Source organism: Terrapene carolina, unplaced genomic scaffold (assembly GCF_002925995.2).
Source record: "Terrapene carolina triunguis isolate 2854851 unplaced genomic scaffold, T_m_triunguis-2.0 Scaffold62, whole genome shotgun sequence".
In the NCBI taxonomy this organism is placed as follows: Eukaryota; Metazoa; Chordata; order Testudines; family Emydidae; genus Terrapene; species Terrapene triunguis.
Window position 1 is genome coordinate 20,823,214 of NW_020664413.1, and position 17,083 is coordinate 20,840,296.

Genomic DNA, 17,083 nt, shown 5'->3' on the forward strand with positions numbered 1-17,083 from the left:
TTTGGTACAGTCATTAGTTGGTGCTTGAGAAATCTCTAATGGAGCAAACATTTTGAGCTTTTGTTTCACTCAAAAGGCCAAAGTGGTGAATTCTCATTATATTACAGCCACTTTACACCACTTTAGCAACATGAAGGGAGGGACCTTCAAGGAGAGTAATATATTTGCACCCATGTAGACAGGGCTTGTCTACATGAGAAAGTTACTGGTTTATATAACTGTGACTTTAAACACTTACTTTGGTTTAAATAAGGCTTATTAACTGGTTAGCTGAAGTCAGTTAGGAAATGGCTTCAGTTAAAGATGTCAGGAAACAGGACCTGCAGCAGAACCAGTCTCTAGGCAACCTAACAAGCACAGCTGGCCTGTATAGTAGGCTGCATGATTAGCTACAATGCTGATTGGTGGGAAAAGTCAGCAGACCATTCTTAAACCCAGCAGCAGCAATTTGGTGGTGGTTCAAAGTATTTACCTGTGACAGCTGCTATGCTTGCTTGGGCCTGTCTTGGACCTGGACCCAGCCCCATTCCTATCTTGTCTAATTCCAGGTAACCTGGTTCTGACCCTCTGCTCTGATTTCTGACTTTGGTCCTGGCATCTATCTACTGTCTGGTGCTCAGACCACTAGGTGTGGCTGCCCACACCCAACTGTCTGACAAAAAGGAGATAACCTACTGTTAAACTCAAATATGAGCACCCACACAGGGATTTGCCCCAGTTCAATTAAATCAGTTTTAAAACTGATTTAAGTTTAATGGGGAAATTTTCTCATGTGACAAGAACTTTGTATATGTGATTATCTGTAATTCAAGGGTATGCCAAACAGGACAGGCAATATCACATCTCACATGCTGGTCAATACTTCCTGAAAATAGCCTCTAGTGCTACTTCAGAGCTTCTTTATATTGGAATTTTAAGCCAAAAGAGGAGTGAGGGAAGCCTTTGGACTAAACTGCTTTGGATGGTAAAAGCCATTCCATAAAGTGGGATTCCCAAAGCACTAGGCATGCCATCCACACCCCCACCTATTCTGACGCACCTCTGCACATCAGTGAACAAGACCAATGGGGGATGTTCCTACATTAAGGGGGCATGGCGGGGGGATCCCCAAAAGCCTTAGGTATTAGGTCTGGATCAAACACTGAAGCTCTGGTCCTGTGCCTCTTGTATTTCCCCCAGGATTTACTAAAGCATGATATAGCAGTTATAATGACATTAAAACAGTTTCTTTTTAATCAAAGAAGCTTTACTGAATTGCAGCTCAGGTATCTGTGCATCAGTGGTTACAGCTTTGTTTTCATTTTTGATTAAAGGACAAGTATTTTCACTATAAAATCATGACATTCTGTAGGTGTGAGAAGACTGAGTGCATATAATGTCATGAAATTAGAAAAGTACCATTGCACATATAGTGTAGTGAATGAAAAGAATTACTGAACGTGATGTAGGGCATAGAACATAAGAGAAATTCTGCTAGCACTTGTGAAGCAACCACACTGCTGATAATACTGTGGAGTAACCACAATTTGTCCTCCACATAATGCTTAGTAAGTTTACTATTAAAAGGCCAGATTCTGACACCACCACTCATGCTGAACAAAACTTTACTCAGCAAGTAGTCCAACTGATTTTTAGCAGGACTACTCAACAAGTAGACTACTCAGGGTAAGTAGGAGTGTTGGAATCTGGTCCTAAATAACTATTGGAAGACCAGTCACTAGCAGGTACTGGTCCCTTTGGTTTAGTGGGAGATACAAGTTTGTGGTCTCAGTCTAGTAAAGTACTTCAGAATTTGCATCGCTTTCAACACATTGACTTGAATATGACTCCTCATGTGCCTAAATATTTTGTTGGATCATGGACTACGTGCAGGGAGAGGAAGGAAAATTTCTTCCTGTTCCCTGTAGAACTCAACTGATGACCTGAAAACAATTTGTTAATGAATGTTATAGACTTTGCCCTTCTGTGGCACTTAAAAACCACTGGGTAAACATTAACTAGCTAATTCTATGTACATAGACGTATATTCTATTTGAGTGAAGTTTGGTACAGCAAAATTCACTTGATGCTTCAGCTTTTCTGACTTACACTCTTACTTCCACTAGTGAACCCTGAGGATAAATACAACCCCCATTCTCTTACATATATTCAGTGTCTGCTTATCCATAATGTATCCAAACATCTTATGTTTAAAATGTTAGAGGCTATAAAGATTTTACTAAAGTAAAATTACAGTTCAGCAATTAATTTTAAATATTTTCCACAAACTCAATACAAAAGTTTTATTAAATGAATAATACTGAAAGTTAACATTAGGTGTCAGTATTTTACATATTATTCAGTGAAAAGATCTAGTGGAAAAACTGTTGTATAAGAAATGAAGATTATAAACTACATTTTCAAATGCTTTTAGTTATGATTGTCAAAGTAAAATCAGAAATAATTATGTGCTAAAGTAATTAGTTGTATACACCCCAAAATGCTTCTAGCTAATTATGTCTCAGATTTTAAATTCAGTATTCAGTACCACTGGATTTTAATTGTGATCAGATTTAATTTTAGGATGGTTGGAAGAAATTACGTTTTCAAATTAAACTACAAGATGTAAGGATCTAAAGATGCAGGAGGGAAAAAATACTCTGGTAGTGTTGAAAAAAAATGCCAGGGGCTGACAGAGATTTGTGACAATATTTGGGAATCTCATACCAAAGAGAAGGGGAGTCTGTCAGTTGTGTGTCATCCTTTTCTGAACAGGACAATTTATTGTTATGTAGATTTCCTTAATTACTTGGGCTCAGATCATGCACAGCTTCTGAAAAACCCTGGGGAAGTAGAAACTGCACAGGTTCTACTTGCAGAATTTTGCCCAGATACTGTAATTGGAAGGATAGGGGGGTGACAGAGGGCAGATTTTTCCTTCCAGAACAAACAGGGAGTTCAGTCCCCTGAAGTTGTTCATCTCTCAAGACGTGCATGAACACTGAAGGAGTCACTGGAGGCCCTGTTCTTCTACAGCAGTTTCAGGTCCTTCTGGAACCTGGCTTCATAGCTGTCCCCAGCTGACTTGGGAAAATCAGAGGTGCAAATCAGTGCCTGTACCAAGTACCATTAGTCCATGAGATAGTCTGATGTGAGGTACTCTCAATCTCTCCTATTGGAGTTCCATTTTAATAGCAGCTCCCCATTCAAATCCCTTTTTCTCATCAGGCAAAATGGGGACTTGACCTGGGATCTTCCACATTCCAAGTGAGTACCCTAACAACTGAGCTAAAGGTTATAAGATACTGCTCTTCCCCTCCTCCACTACCAGGTTATGTGGTATTAGTTGCAAAAAATTACTTAGGCCCCTGAGCTGCCTGATACTGGGAGAGGGGCACCCAGTTGTGGGTTGCAAGCAGAAATAGGTGCCAAACTCCCTAAGGGGGGGAGGCTTAGGACACACCCTTCTCATCGGTGTCTCCTATTGGCTAACTCTGGTGGCTCCCTGCCTAGTGTGCTGGCTTTTGCGTATCACATTCCAGGGTGCCTAACTCTCCTCATACAAGGAGCTTAGGTGATTTCCCAGGTGCCTAAAGGTCAGTGCTGAGCATTGCAATGCATAAGTCCCTTTGTGGATCTGGCCTTAATACCCACAGAAGTTGGTCACTTTTTCCAACCAGCCGAGGAATGATTTTCCATGCTAAGCCTAGACTTTTGTCAATATTTGTGAAATATATTTACAGGGCTTCTAACATTCAGAAATGAATAAGTTATAGGTCAGCAATTCATATTTTTATGTTCCTAGTTTTTATTACCTAACGTACTTGTCTAAGTATCATTTTATATTTCTAGTTAAATATAAGTGAAAATTGATTGGGGGTATTTCTCAGTGGAATTCTATCTTTATTTCATCATAATTGTTTCATATTTGAATAATGACAGATGAACTGCTTCATTCAATTGCAGTTTTAAGGCTTTGAAGTCACAATAACAGCAAAGGATTTAAATCCTGAAGCCATTATTATGGCAGGGAAGGCATCAGGGAAAATGAAAACTTATGGTGTTGTAATTTTCCAGCAAGAAAAATACTTGTATGGCTACACAGCTTCTTTCCTGAACAATTTCCTAACCTTACTAAAATCTACTAAACCTGAATGAAATGACCAACTGCTACAACTTCTAGCACACCAAATGTCTTCTACAGTGCCGAAAAGAAGACATTATCAATGTTGAATGAAAGTCCATGTAGTAAGTAAGCATCTCTATGGTTATTTTGATTTGAAGTCACATGCTAGCTACAAACCATTTAGAATTCTATGCAGCTGCAATACTGTATTTCGTCAATAAAGAGTTCATTAGATCTTTTTTCTCTCTGACATTTACATCTAGTCCTGAGTACATGTTAATACTCCAAGGTATGAATTTCAAAGTTCCCTTTATCTCCATGTTCAGTAATTAATCAAACAATATGAAACTGCTTTAGAAAATAAGGAACAAATCCTGCATTCAAAATATGTATCCAAAAAGTTGTTACATTATAACTTGATTGAGGGGTACGGTGCATATAGCCACTCACTGAGGGAAGTTAATCAGAGAATTATTTATTTCTTACTTGCATTTTACAGAAAGATTTTCAATACTTTGTCATAATGTTAAAATATGACCAAATCATATATCCAGCAAACTTCCTTCTGCTATGAGGCAGCATCAACGCAGAAGAGGCATAGCAAATCATTACTCAAAGTGACTCGAAGATGGGGATAAGATTTATACAGGATTCCAAAGTATGTGTGGGGACAAGGAACACTGACAACCCTTCTTTGGAAATAAAAGGAAACTGCATTCTTATCATTGCCAAGTATAAATACAAAGATATATGTGGAAACTGTCCCAGTAATTTCCTAGTTAAAGCACATCTTAAATAAAAAGAGCACACACATAAAACCAGCTGGTGATTCCACCAAAATTTGACAGTAATGACTCTCTTGTGGGCCCAATCTAGGAAGCCCTGACATGTACCATTTGCAACATCACGTATGGGCTTCAAACTTACATGGAGCACCAACAAAACTGTTTCACAGAACTGAGAACATCCCTTACAGTGGAGAGAGCGTTTTCTAGTTGTTGCAGCGGGAGGATGGGATGGAACTCCTAGTTCAACTTACAGCAATACATGTATATCCTGAGGCTTACTGGCAATTAATGATTGCAAAATACTCTGGGATATGTTCATGAAAGGTCCTATTAATGAGACACCATTTTAAAAAAATGTGACAAGCTCCAGCCTTGATAGGTAAAATTTCTGTGATATATTTACCTTCTAAGTAAAGAAAATACTGTGGTACGGTCAAATATTGTGGGTCAGTAAATGTTTGCTTGTCTGGTTATTTTTAATGGAATCCACTGTAGAAGTGCAAAGTATTAATGAAAACAAACAAACAGTTTCTCAGATAGGAAGTAGAAAGATAAGAATGGAAGTGTCATTCAACTAAAAATTTGATAATGCACCCTGTTAGGATGCCCCCAACGTGTAGTATTTTACTTTATCTTCCACATACTAAATCAAATGCCCTAAAATGGGGTCACAGATGCCAACACTAATGCTAGTCTGTTTTTAGCCTGCTCGAGCAGTTCAGATCCTTGCAACTAGGGGACTTGAAAATGTCAGCACTTCTCTGGACATGCTGCTAGACTTTCCTATAATGATACTTCCTGCCCAGAAAGCAGGATGCAGGTCTCTTGAGAGAAGTTAGTTGTTTGTGAAGGGCCACCCATCACACATGCTAAGTATTATTGTCATTGACTCTGTTTACTCTCTTTCCTGGGCTGAGCTGCTGCAGCATTGGGGTTGGACTGGTGAGGTTGATGTTTGAGCTGGGAAATGTAGAAGCTATCTTCTGTGAGCAGAAAGATCTCTGGCACACAGAGCGGGAGAGAGGTTCTAAGGACCCAGCCTAGGAAAGGCAAGGCGTGATGACTCCAAGGGTCTGACTGGAACACAAAAGAGTAGTGTAGCTGTATCTTGTGGCATGCTGTGCAGATCTGCATAACATGATCCTCTTTCTTCTTCCTTACATGCCTTGATGAGCAGTGAGTTAACAATGTTGCTACTGAAAGTAGTATTGTTGGGCTTCTGAGTTACCACCATAGAGTAGATCTCACTTCTTAGGACTATTCTCTGAGCTTCTGCAAGCACAGGCAGACATCACTGAATTCCTTAGCCTCAAAAATGTGACCTGAGTTTCTCAGGAACTATAAGGGCTAGATACTTTTTTTAAAAAAAGTGAAAGATTTAATTCTGGAGAACAAGAAGGACAGAATGAAAGAGGTCCTGGCATGCTGTGCCATGTGTATTGGCTCAATCTGAGCCTTGGATGTCTCTTACCTCGAAGGCTGGAGCCAATAAGAAAAGGACCAAGAAGAGCCACTTTAAGGAAGTTTCAGGGAATCAGTCATGAGTTAGAGATTGGGGACAGACATCTGGGTTTAGGACTCAGGTCTCAGGCTTGGTGAGACTAAGGAAAGAAGCACCCACTGCGGGACTGCTGCAGGTGATGGTTTGGAGTCCACTGAGCAGGCAAGAGATCAGATCAGTGGGTTACCCAGATTGGAGTCAGAAGGATGAAGACCAAAGTGAAAGTTAGTTAGTTAGTTAGTTAGAACTATTTATGGTGTTGCCTCCTGTATGTGTGATCATATCCTTCTAGATGAAAGTCACTGTATAAATATGATCATTGAGTGAGCCCAGATCCTCAAAGCTAACTTCCACTGAAATCTGGGTCTAAGTGATTTAGGAGTGCAAGTTCCACTGAAAGTCTTTGGGATTTGAGCACTTAGGTACCTTTGAAAATCTCAGACTCCATCATTAAACACAAATATTATAGGGTGAAACCATAGTTAAGTAGCTGGTTCAGAGATGACGGACTTTCAAATCTCCTTACAGCATCAAATTTTCTCCTGATGCTATCAGCTGAAGCATCACATGCTACAAGAGGGTTGAAAAAAATCACTGAGAATGGGTGAGGCTGGGAAAAAAACAATACCTCTTTATTCAAATTTATAACTTAAACCAATTAATCAAGGATTATTATTCCACCTCAGGGTGAAGCTGGGGTTAGTCCCTCATTTCACCTAGCCCATGGCTAGGAGCAATGAATTATAGAGGAAGTGTGGATCTATGACACACCTATTTTTGCACTTTCTTGTTTCAGCTGAGACAGAAAACTAAAATACCCTCAAAAGTCTGGAAATATTGTGAGAAAAGCCTAACTTCAGTCAGTATTACCAAAATTGACATAAATGGAGTCTATCATCTTTAGGTTTTCCGAATGACCTTTGTTTAGCAACCCAGACCAAACAAAATCTCCAAACTCCTTAAAGTTTACCCATCACTAAACCAGAACCTGATTCTAATGCAGAGATTTTCCTTTTGGTATTTTGTTGTGAAAAACATTCATTAAAATGAATAATGTGCATGACTTTTGTTTTCAGTCATAAGAATCTTTAAAAAGTAACTGCAAAAAACAGTATCTTATAAATCTATCCTGAAAAAAGAGAGGCATAAATGGATTGAAAAGAATGTTTTACCTCTGGTTGAATATTCTTATTATATATATAATGTTTTCCAGAGACCTATGAGATTTGGCTGTGTCTTCTAATTTTTTTTTCATATTTAGAGAATGTGTAAAAACTGGTTTAATTTCATCAAATCAAACATTCAATGAAAGCTAAGGCGTTAGCTCTGAAATAAGACATCAGTTTTGCAGGGCTATACATCCTTTGAACTTAGATGACATTGTCTCAGAGGACAAGATGTTTGATGAGTTTTATACTTTAAAGCCTCTAGTAGGAAAAATTAGTCTGGAATCTGTTTCTGTAGAATGGGGGGAAATCATTCAGTCTTCAAAAGATCAGGAAAAAAAAGTCATTTTCTTTTTCCCTTAAGTATCTTTCTTTCAAATGCTTATATTGGAAGAGGTTCAACAGTCATTAATTTAGGGGCTTATTTTCCCAGTGATTCAGGGGGGATTTATGTGCACCCTGCCTTGAATATTAAGGAGAGGGAAAAAAATCTTTAGAATGGAAAGATAAAGGGATTTATTAAGTTGATCTCATAAAATCACTGCTGACTATTTTTAATCTATTCATATAATATAAAGAACGTATTTAAAATTTCAGTAAGCATGTAATACATATGCTAGATCTGATGGGAGGTACTGTTTTGTAGTGAGTGAACCATAACATTATGGAGCAGTGGTAGCCACTGCGTGGTTTTAAGGATTACTTTGCATTCTGGCACATGCAGGAGCACCATTGCAAGGTGCTTCTGCATGTGCATAACAACATGAATATTCACATGCATAAGGTTATGCACGTGCTGAAGTACCTTGATGAGCTGGGCCCTAAAAGCCCAGTTTTCCCCCAAAGTCAAAGTGCTCTATTAAAAAAAGATGGCCTGTCTCCTTTAAGGGTAGTGGGGACCTTCTTCTAAGTCATGGCCCCTTTAAGAGCATGTAGTTCTGAGGAAGAGCACCAGACCAAATTAGGAAAGGGGGCCCAGGTGCCTGAGTTATGTGACTACTGGCTAAAGTTATAAAGGGGTGCTCTTCGCTCAGTCAAGAAATAGGGAAGGAATGTCTAGAGTTGGGGGGGACCTGCAGGGAGGCTCTCCTTTGGAAGAATAAAAATGACAGTAGGCTGGGGAAGCCTGCCAGGATTCATGCACAGCCCCAAGAAAAGGAGTTATGGAGACCCTGTCCCAAGGAAAGAAGGATTTTGAGTTGAAGTTCTAGGAAGAAATCTTGTGATAGCTCTCTCCAAAGAGGCCTGGGGTCCATGGTGGGACTGACAGAGAGCTCCTTTGCTCTGAGGGACCTGAAAAGCCAATAGAAATGGTGCCTCTAGTCCTGAAATATGGGTAGAGGCCATGAGGGAGGAAGGGTTTGAATCTGGAAGGGCCAAAGGAGCTATCTGTTTATTTTGTGAGGGCTTAATACATTTCATTCCTAGAGAGGGACCGTTATGTTAACACTCCTGGTTGTGGGCATTGACAGGGGATCTGAGGCATGGTGACTGCAGTGCCAAACCATGAAACAGCATGTTCTGGACTGTACCTTTCATCCTCTCTCTTCTCTCCCTGAAAATGTGCTTGCCACCTCTGATCCCACAGTAGTTTGTCTGGAAAGTTCGGTAAAAGTTAGACATGGGTCCAGATCTACTGCTCTGAATGAGGGGCACACAGCACAGGGGAATGAGGATGCTTTAACTTATGGCAACAGCCTCTAGGAAATCAGCATGGTATATAGTCCTGGCCATGTTCCCTATCCTGCCCCCTATACTGGTAGCAGAGAAGGTGTAAGAGCTGCTATCCTGGCTCTTTAACATTAAAAGAACCCCTTACACTGGTGTGATCCTCCCATGACCATTTACACCATCTTTAGGTTCAGAATATGCCAGCAGCATCGTGGCGGTTTGTGATACGTCACTCTAAATTTGACAAGGAAGGGGTTAACTAGGGGCTCGTTAAAAAGGGTTATAAAGGAAGAAACAAGGGGAATGCTGAAGGAGGAGCCCTGATGGGGGAAAAGGAAGAAGCAATGTTTTCTTGGCCAGGCCACTGGGTCAGGAAACAAGGAGAAGATGAGAAACTAGAGGACTGTCATGCTTAAAAGCTGTAAGGTAGGAGCTGTTAGGTTTTTATTTTTCCCTGGTGGAAGCAAGCTTAAGTTATCTGTAGTTTGCTTGGGGGGTTGGACGTGTCTGAAAAGAATATGATTCCCAGTATGTTTGGCCACAGTGAAAAAATGCTCTCTACAACAACAGTTTAATTTAAAGTGGCTGGCTGAATATTTGTGCAGAGCTGTTTTCACGGCTACACAGGGCAAGTTCAAAAATTATTTGTAAATATTTATAAATGTAGATTGACATGGATATGGGGATGTAGGAAATAGGGCAAATGTAGCAGGGAAGAATTCTGAGAGGGCACATATTGAGGGTGAAGACTAGGATGGCGTGGACTATTGGTTGGGGGTCTGGGTGGCTTGTAGTTGTGCTAGCAGGCCTTTGAATTAAAGTCAATGGAACTATGCCCATTTACTCCAGCCGAGGATCTGGCTCATGGTATTTAGAGGTGTGACACTATGGTCTGCTGTAAAAACAACCATATACTAGGAGAAGTTTTTCCAAACTTCTCTGTATACAAAGGAGACAATAAGGGTGAGGCTAGAATTTGAGAGGAAAGAAGGTCCTTTCTCTTGTGGTTAGGTGATCCTGGCTCAGTTCCACAAGGTCTCTGTGTGATCTTGTACGAGCCACTTAATCTCTTCCTCCCCTTTTGTAAACTGGGGATAATAATCCTTCTTTTGTCTTGTCTATTTAGATTGTAATTCTTTGGGGCAGGGATGGTCTCTCTTATTATATGTATAGCCTCTAGCACAATGAGGCCATAATCTCAGTGGTGCCCACATTTTTACTGTGGTAATGCACAAATAAATAATATTTGTTTTGCTAAAGTAAAAGACCCTTTAGCTCAGACTAGCAGAGATTACTATATTGGCTTTAATTTCCTTTCTTAGGTTCATTACATTTTGCGGGGAGGGAACAGGTCTCCCCTGACTTCTATCAACTGCTTGTTGGCTTCTCAATATCTTAGTTTCTCTCACTATGGGGGCCTTCTCCATACTGCAGAGGGAACTAAAAATCTTGGGGACACAGCAGGAAGGGAACAGCTTGGGTAATATTATTTGTAATTGGAAATGTTAATAGTTTCCACTTAGCAATCATGAAACTATTTCATATGGACCCTCCAAATAAAGGGTAATATTTCTAAAGGTAGTTCTCCAGGGAAGAAGAAAGTATAGACATATCCTTTTATTGTCTGATCAAGTAAAAAAATCACAGAAGATAATGGGGATGGACATCCTGGATCATCTTCTAATCCAACTACCTGCTTCAAGCAGGAAGGACCCTGTATTACTTTTTTTCACAAACTTGGTGCTGAATCCACTAATTAAGTATAATCACAGTCTTTAGCAAGCTGCCCTGTCCTCCTCCTCCTCCTCTTCTCAGTTCAGCTGGAGCAGCACAGCCTCTTCTGGGAGCTGCTCCAGCTTTTGGAAATGAAGAAAGCAAACCACCCTGTCTCCATAGAGAAATTTCACGTACTCTTTCTTACTTTCCCTTTGTTTCTTTGTCTTTTTCCTGGAGGTGGCATCCAACCAGTTCAGATGCCACGTATTGTGGTGTGGGCAGGAACAAGGACTACAGAGGGACTACAACATAGGTAAATACTTTACAAGTAATAGCCCCCAAGTGATACAAATAGTTGGCATTGCTGCCAGGTGTGGTATGAACTGCATTAACTCTTTATGTGCCTTGCAGCACAGTGTATCTATACTTATTGGGTCTGTCTATAGCATTTGATACTTTGATCACTCAATATTCCTGTCCTTCAAGAGGCTGCAGGAATAAACAGGAATATCCTGAAACATATCATATCTTTCCTCTGAAAAAGAACCAAGTGGCAACTGGTCCTTATCATTGGAGTCCTACAAGGCTTAACCCTCTCCCTCATATTATTCAGCATCCATATGAAGCCATTGAGATAGTGGTAGAAACAGCATGGGCTGAAGTGCCAGAAGTACTACAATTTCTATACTGTCTTTATGTCAAATATAAATGGCAGCATATCCCAGCTTTCTCAACACCTAGCTGCAATGATCACTTTTACGGAGAGTAGCTGGTCACAATTCATCCCAGCTAATGCTAGTAAGAAGAGAAGTGCTTTGAAGAAGGCTTTTAATTGAACCTGGCTGCAACCTTCACTGTGGAGCCATATATTAAAGTATGGTGAAACAATCTGTCTTTTTTTTTTAAAGTCCTTTACTCTGTGATGTCAAGTTACCTTTTTTTTGGACACTCCCGTACTCCTTCTCTAGCACTTTTAGTACACAAAGGTCTAACATCACAGAAATGTTTGCAATGCATTTGAAGTTTGCATGCTGCTAAACCCAGTCAAATAGTCTTTAAATAATGCATCAACATATATTTGTTTTTCCTTTTTTTGTTTTTAGTACAGTTTTACTTATAAAGATGTTTGGTGTGTTTTTGTCTCCTAATTATCAAAGATGTGACACTGACCTTTAAAATATCTGACAGTAGCCCAAAGAAGCTGGGATTAATATAACATTTTATTTTATACACAGGCAAATTTCATTAACGTTGGCTTCATCATTTCTAATATCTGTATATAAAAAGATTAAAAATCAGATTTGTTTGGGCTGGGGAAATATGGAGTGTAAGAATAGTGTAATATACCTTGTAAATAAGTTGAGATTGAGAAGTATACACTGGAGGAAGAGCTGAAATGTATTCTTTACTCTTCTTTATATAACTGAGAGCCAACAAAAGAGACTGATCCAGTAAGATATAAAGTTTTCATATAACTCCGCTCTAAACATCTAGACACTTTGTAAGGTACAGTTGTATCCATAGCTTTTGTCTGATATGGAAATAAGCACCAAGAGATGCTCTAATTTTAGCCCAAGGTAACTTTTCACCAAGAAGGTGAGTGTCACCTCTTACAGTGTACGTTTATGACCTTAAGTCACTCCAAAATTTAGATCTTCATTGTGCCATGCATTTAACTGTTGCAACTGCTGTTGAGGAGAGGCATTTTATGCCATACATAACTTCTGAAGAATTAAGATTATTTTTAAACACTTATCACACCTTTTTGCACTTTAAGCTAAAGGTATGATATAAATGGGACTTTGCATGTAATTTTAAGAATATGATGATTTCCTATTGTGAGTTGTGCCACAGTTCAGGGCAACTGCACCTGTATTCCCCTTCCTTTGTCCAGCAAAGGCACCCACTCTAGGCTCCTGGCTCCTCTCTTGTGCAGAGGCCCACCTCTCTCTCCTTCCTGACCAGGATTTTTCTAGGCTGCACAGTTTCCTGCCTACACTGAGAGTTCCCCAGCAAGTCAGACTACCTAAGCCGGTCTCTATCTGGGCTTTGCTTTATCCTCAGAGGCTATATATGTCATAATTTCCCACAGTTATAAGTTACCACACAGCCCTTTCTAAGCAAGCACATTTATTCTTATGACGAAAGCATTACAGAGAAAACATTAAAAACATAAAAGAACCTACACACATGCTAACAGGCCTACCAAAGATTTCCCCTCCTCCCCCTCACAAAACCAACAAGGGCCCTGGTAGGTGAACACAGGTTTTTCTGTGATTACAAGTTTCTAACAGTTGTTAGCTTAGAACATGCACCCCCATGCATAGGTTAGCTTTTCCTTTATGCAGCTTATGTCCTTCAGAGACCTTTAATAGTTAGTCAGTCAGAAAATGGTTCTCTTCTCAGGGCACAGCTTCAGAAGGTTGGGTTCAGAGGTGGGAACTTAATTCAATACAATCACCCAAAGATCCTGGAGGAAATTGCCATATCTGTCACAAGTAGCATGCGTTGTTCAGTGGAAATGTAGCTTTTTACATGGACAGCATGCTATGGCTAGCAATAAATTGTTGTGTATATGCATGTAATACTGGAGACTGCTGTATTTTATGAACGTCAGCATGGTACGGAGGAATGAACTGCTGACTTGCTGAGTAGCCTTGTGCAGGTCACTTCACTTCTCTGCCTCTGTAAAATGGGGATAATACAGTCCAAGAAGTGTTGCTATAGGGACTAATGAGTTTATATTTTCACAGCATTTTTAGCATATGAAGCATCATATGAGCATTAAGTCATAATAGGTATAGTGTAGGCAACATCAGCCAGAGCTTTCCTCCACTACTTGCCATCCCATTGCCTTGGAGGGATAGCTGCTATGGGCAACAGGATGACTTATTTTCCACATTGATACAGTCCTTGGCTTCTCTGCTTTCTAAAGAGTGTTAAAAAATCTGGAAAATGTTAACCAATTTATGATAAATGTGGGCAAAACTTAGCGTTAAATATTGCTTCTTGAATTTCACAAAGTCTTTTAGAAATTATTTTATTTTTTCAGTGAAATTCTTGCAAAGCAAAACTTTGGAGCATTCTCCCTCTCTGTCATCACAAATTTCTTTTAATCTAAAATCAACTGACCATCCGAAAAGTTCTTTTTGGAGCTAGCTGGCTTAGTGTGACATATAACCATTCACCTCTAGGCGTCTGCTTAGCTCCTGCCAAGACTGGGGTGAATGAAAGCGGTTAACTTCCTGACTGATACTCAATTCCCTATGTGAAATTAGTTGTTCCAGTTCCTAATGTTCGTATCACAAGTCACACTATACTTAGCATGGCTTCACTTCCTTGTTTGCTGTTTTAGCAGAGACCAAGGACTGAATAGACAAAAAGTCTTAAGTACCTTCTCACCCTTAGAAATTGTCAGCCCATAAGAGGGCTCAGGCAGTGTCCAAAAACATGAGGAATCTTGTGTTCCTGCTGCCTTTGTTTATTACTTGTCATGCAGGCAAATATTAGACTTCAGCTTGTAAGGATACCGATTGCCTGAGAGTTCTTAATAGACTGTTTTTAGTCTATATAGTTTGTAACAATACCTCTTCTGCTTTCAACTGTGGTTTGTGTATATTCAGATACCTAACACCTGGCTCAAACAGCATATGTATAATCAGCAATGCCTGTGGCTATGAAATGAAGACTAACCAAACTGATTTTTCAAACGCCAGGTACTAGAGGTCAGGACAGGAGCAGAACAACATTTGTGTACCCTTGCTTTCACCTGCCTAAATAGTCATACATGAGTAGAGCTCTGAGCAGTGACCTGTTTCAAGTAATGCCTCTGTGTTTTTTGTTTCCTGTTTAGCTTACTTAGGATTTTAGAGCTTTCACGTTCTGACTAAACTGGTCTTATGTGCACGTCTAGCATATTTTCAGTGTTCCAGAGATCACACAGGAAGCTCATACTGCATAAGTTTAAGCGATATGCAAAACTACCATCTTTTTATAGTATTTTGGCAATACTGCCAACTGGATGCTAGGGAAATTAGGAGGAAGTAATGTAGCAAACTGCAATTCTGCCTTTCACTGTACATTTAACATTTTCAAATCATTTTCACTAAAGAATGGCATTTCTTCTGGTTATTTAGGTTTTGGATATGATAGACAGAGTTTACTGAAATTTTTATAAGATTTCTGATACTTGGCTCACATTTTGGTAATAAAGTAAATGTAACTATTCTATTTTTTTAGTCATGCATCATTAGTCCCCAGATATGTACTATATAAAGCTGATGAAAATAGCTTCTGTTGTAGAAAAATCTGAGAAAATTCATACAGTTTCATGGGATGTGCCCATGAATATTTTCCTAACATTTTCTAGATATCACAAAATAGTTTAAAAATGTCATTATTCCTAAACCAGCTATCTATAAATTACAAAAGATTAGTGTTTTGCTGCTGAATTTTCAGTCTCTCTCCAATTTTGGGGCATTCACAGGTAAAAAGTTCAGATACTTTATAAGAAACAAATAGAAATCAGTGAGAGCTATACATTCCTCCTATTTTTCGCTGTGGCCCCCATAAAAAACCCCATGTTACCTGTGAGTTTGTACAAAACTTCATATTTTTTGCTAATCAGTTCACCTCCTCAGGGTGAAAATGGTTGAAATTCTTCCCCGGGCAAAATCAAGTGGAGATTCCATCCTCTTGCAGCAAATGCTAGCATTCTGCCTGGTCAGTTAGAACCCTGCGCCGCACCAATGTAGAGTTATGGAGTGCAATCAGATGGGAATGGCAGTGGGTATTGCAGGGCAGGACAAGAGCAGGATTAAATATAGTCTCACGCAGGGCTCTACTGTTATTCATTGTAACCATAGTAATTTCCTCATCATCACCTTTAAAGCCTTGTGCACTTCCACTCCTGCCTCCATCTCTGCCCTCGCCTCCTAATACATCTCCACCCAAGCCTTTATGCTTGGCCTTAATGAATACTTCATCACCTCACCATTTTTCATGCTGCCTCATATGCTCAGTACAGCCTCCTTCTTCCAGTGTGACAAGTCACTCAGGGGTGGCTGGTCATTGCAGCCTTGCAGAAAGGTCAAACATCCAGCAGACCTTCAGGGGGTTCCCTTGCAGTTTCTCTTCCTGGGAACTCTGGGCAGCTGTGCCACAGAGTAGACAAACTGTCTCTCCATCTGCTCCCCTGTGACATCCAAGCTGCCAAAGTTCTCTGATGACAAGGCGAAGAGTCTGGAAGAGGGAGGAGGACAGAAAATGAAGACCAGGGTGGGTGACAACGGTTGAAAGGTGGGGATGGGTGGGGAGGGAGAGGATGGTAGGGAGAGACAGAAGAAAGGAGACTAATAGGGATGGTGGATCAATAGGAAGGATGTTCCAGTATCTTGTAACCATCCCTTGTCCCCCTCCATCCGGTTCCCTCTCCAGGCCACTCCACAAACCCCAATAACCACACTCTCTTCTCAGGGTGCTCCAGGCTCTCTCCAGCTCTTAAGAGTCCCTGCACTCCTCCAACCCCTCCCCCAGATCTCCCAAACCACCACCACACTTTCTTTTTATCTCCCAACCCCTTACTTGCTTTTGAGGACTTGGGGGTGGGTCCTCTAGAGCAGTGGTTCTCAAAGCCGGTCCACCGCTTGTTCAGGGAAAGCCCCTGGCGGTCCGGTCCGGTTTGTTTACCTGCTGCGTCTGCAGGTTCGGCTGATCGAGGCTCCCACTGGCCGCGATGGAGCGAGGGCGAAGGGATGTGCTGGCCGCCCTTCCCGCAGCCTCCATTGGCCTGGAGCGGGGAACCGCGGCCAGTGGGAGCCACGATCAGCCGAACCTGTGGACGCGGCAGGTAAACAAACCGGCCCGGCCTACCAGGGGCTTTCCCTGAACAAGCGGCAAACCGGCTTTGAGAACTACTGCTCTAGACTCCCTCCAACTGTTTCTGATGCACTAGAATTTTACTCACAGTCATCAGGTGATCTCTGAGCATGTGATGTGTCAGGAGAATAGCTGGGAGCTAACCTTTCAGTGGCTGAAGCCAAAAAACCACAATATTGTAACCATTCTGTCAGGTGGAGCCAGCAGCAACCAGGGCCAAGTTCAATATCTAGGGGTTCCTTGTCAACAATACGACACA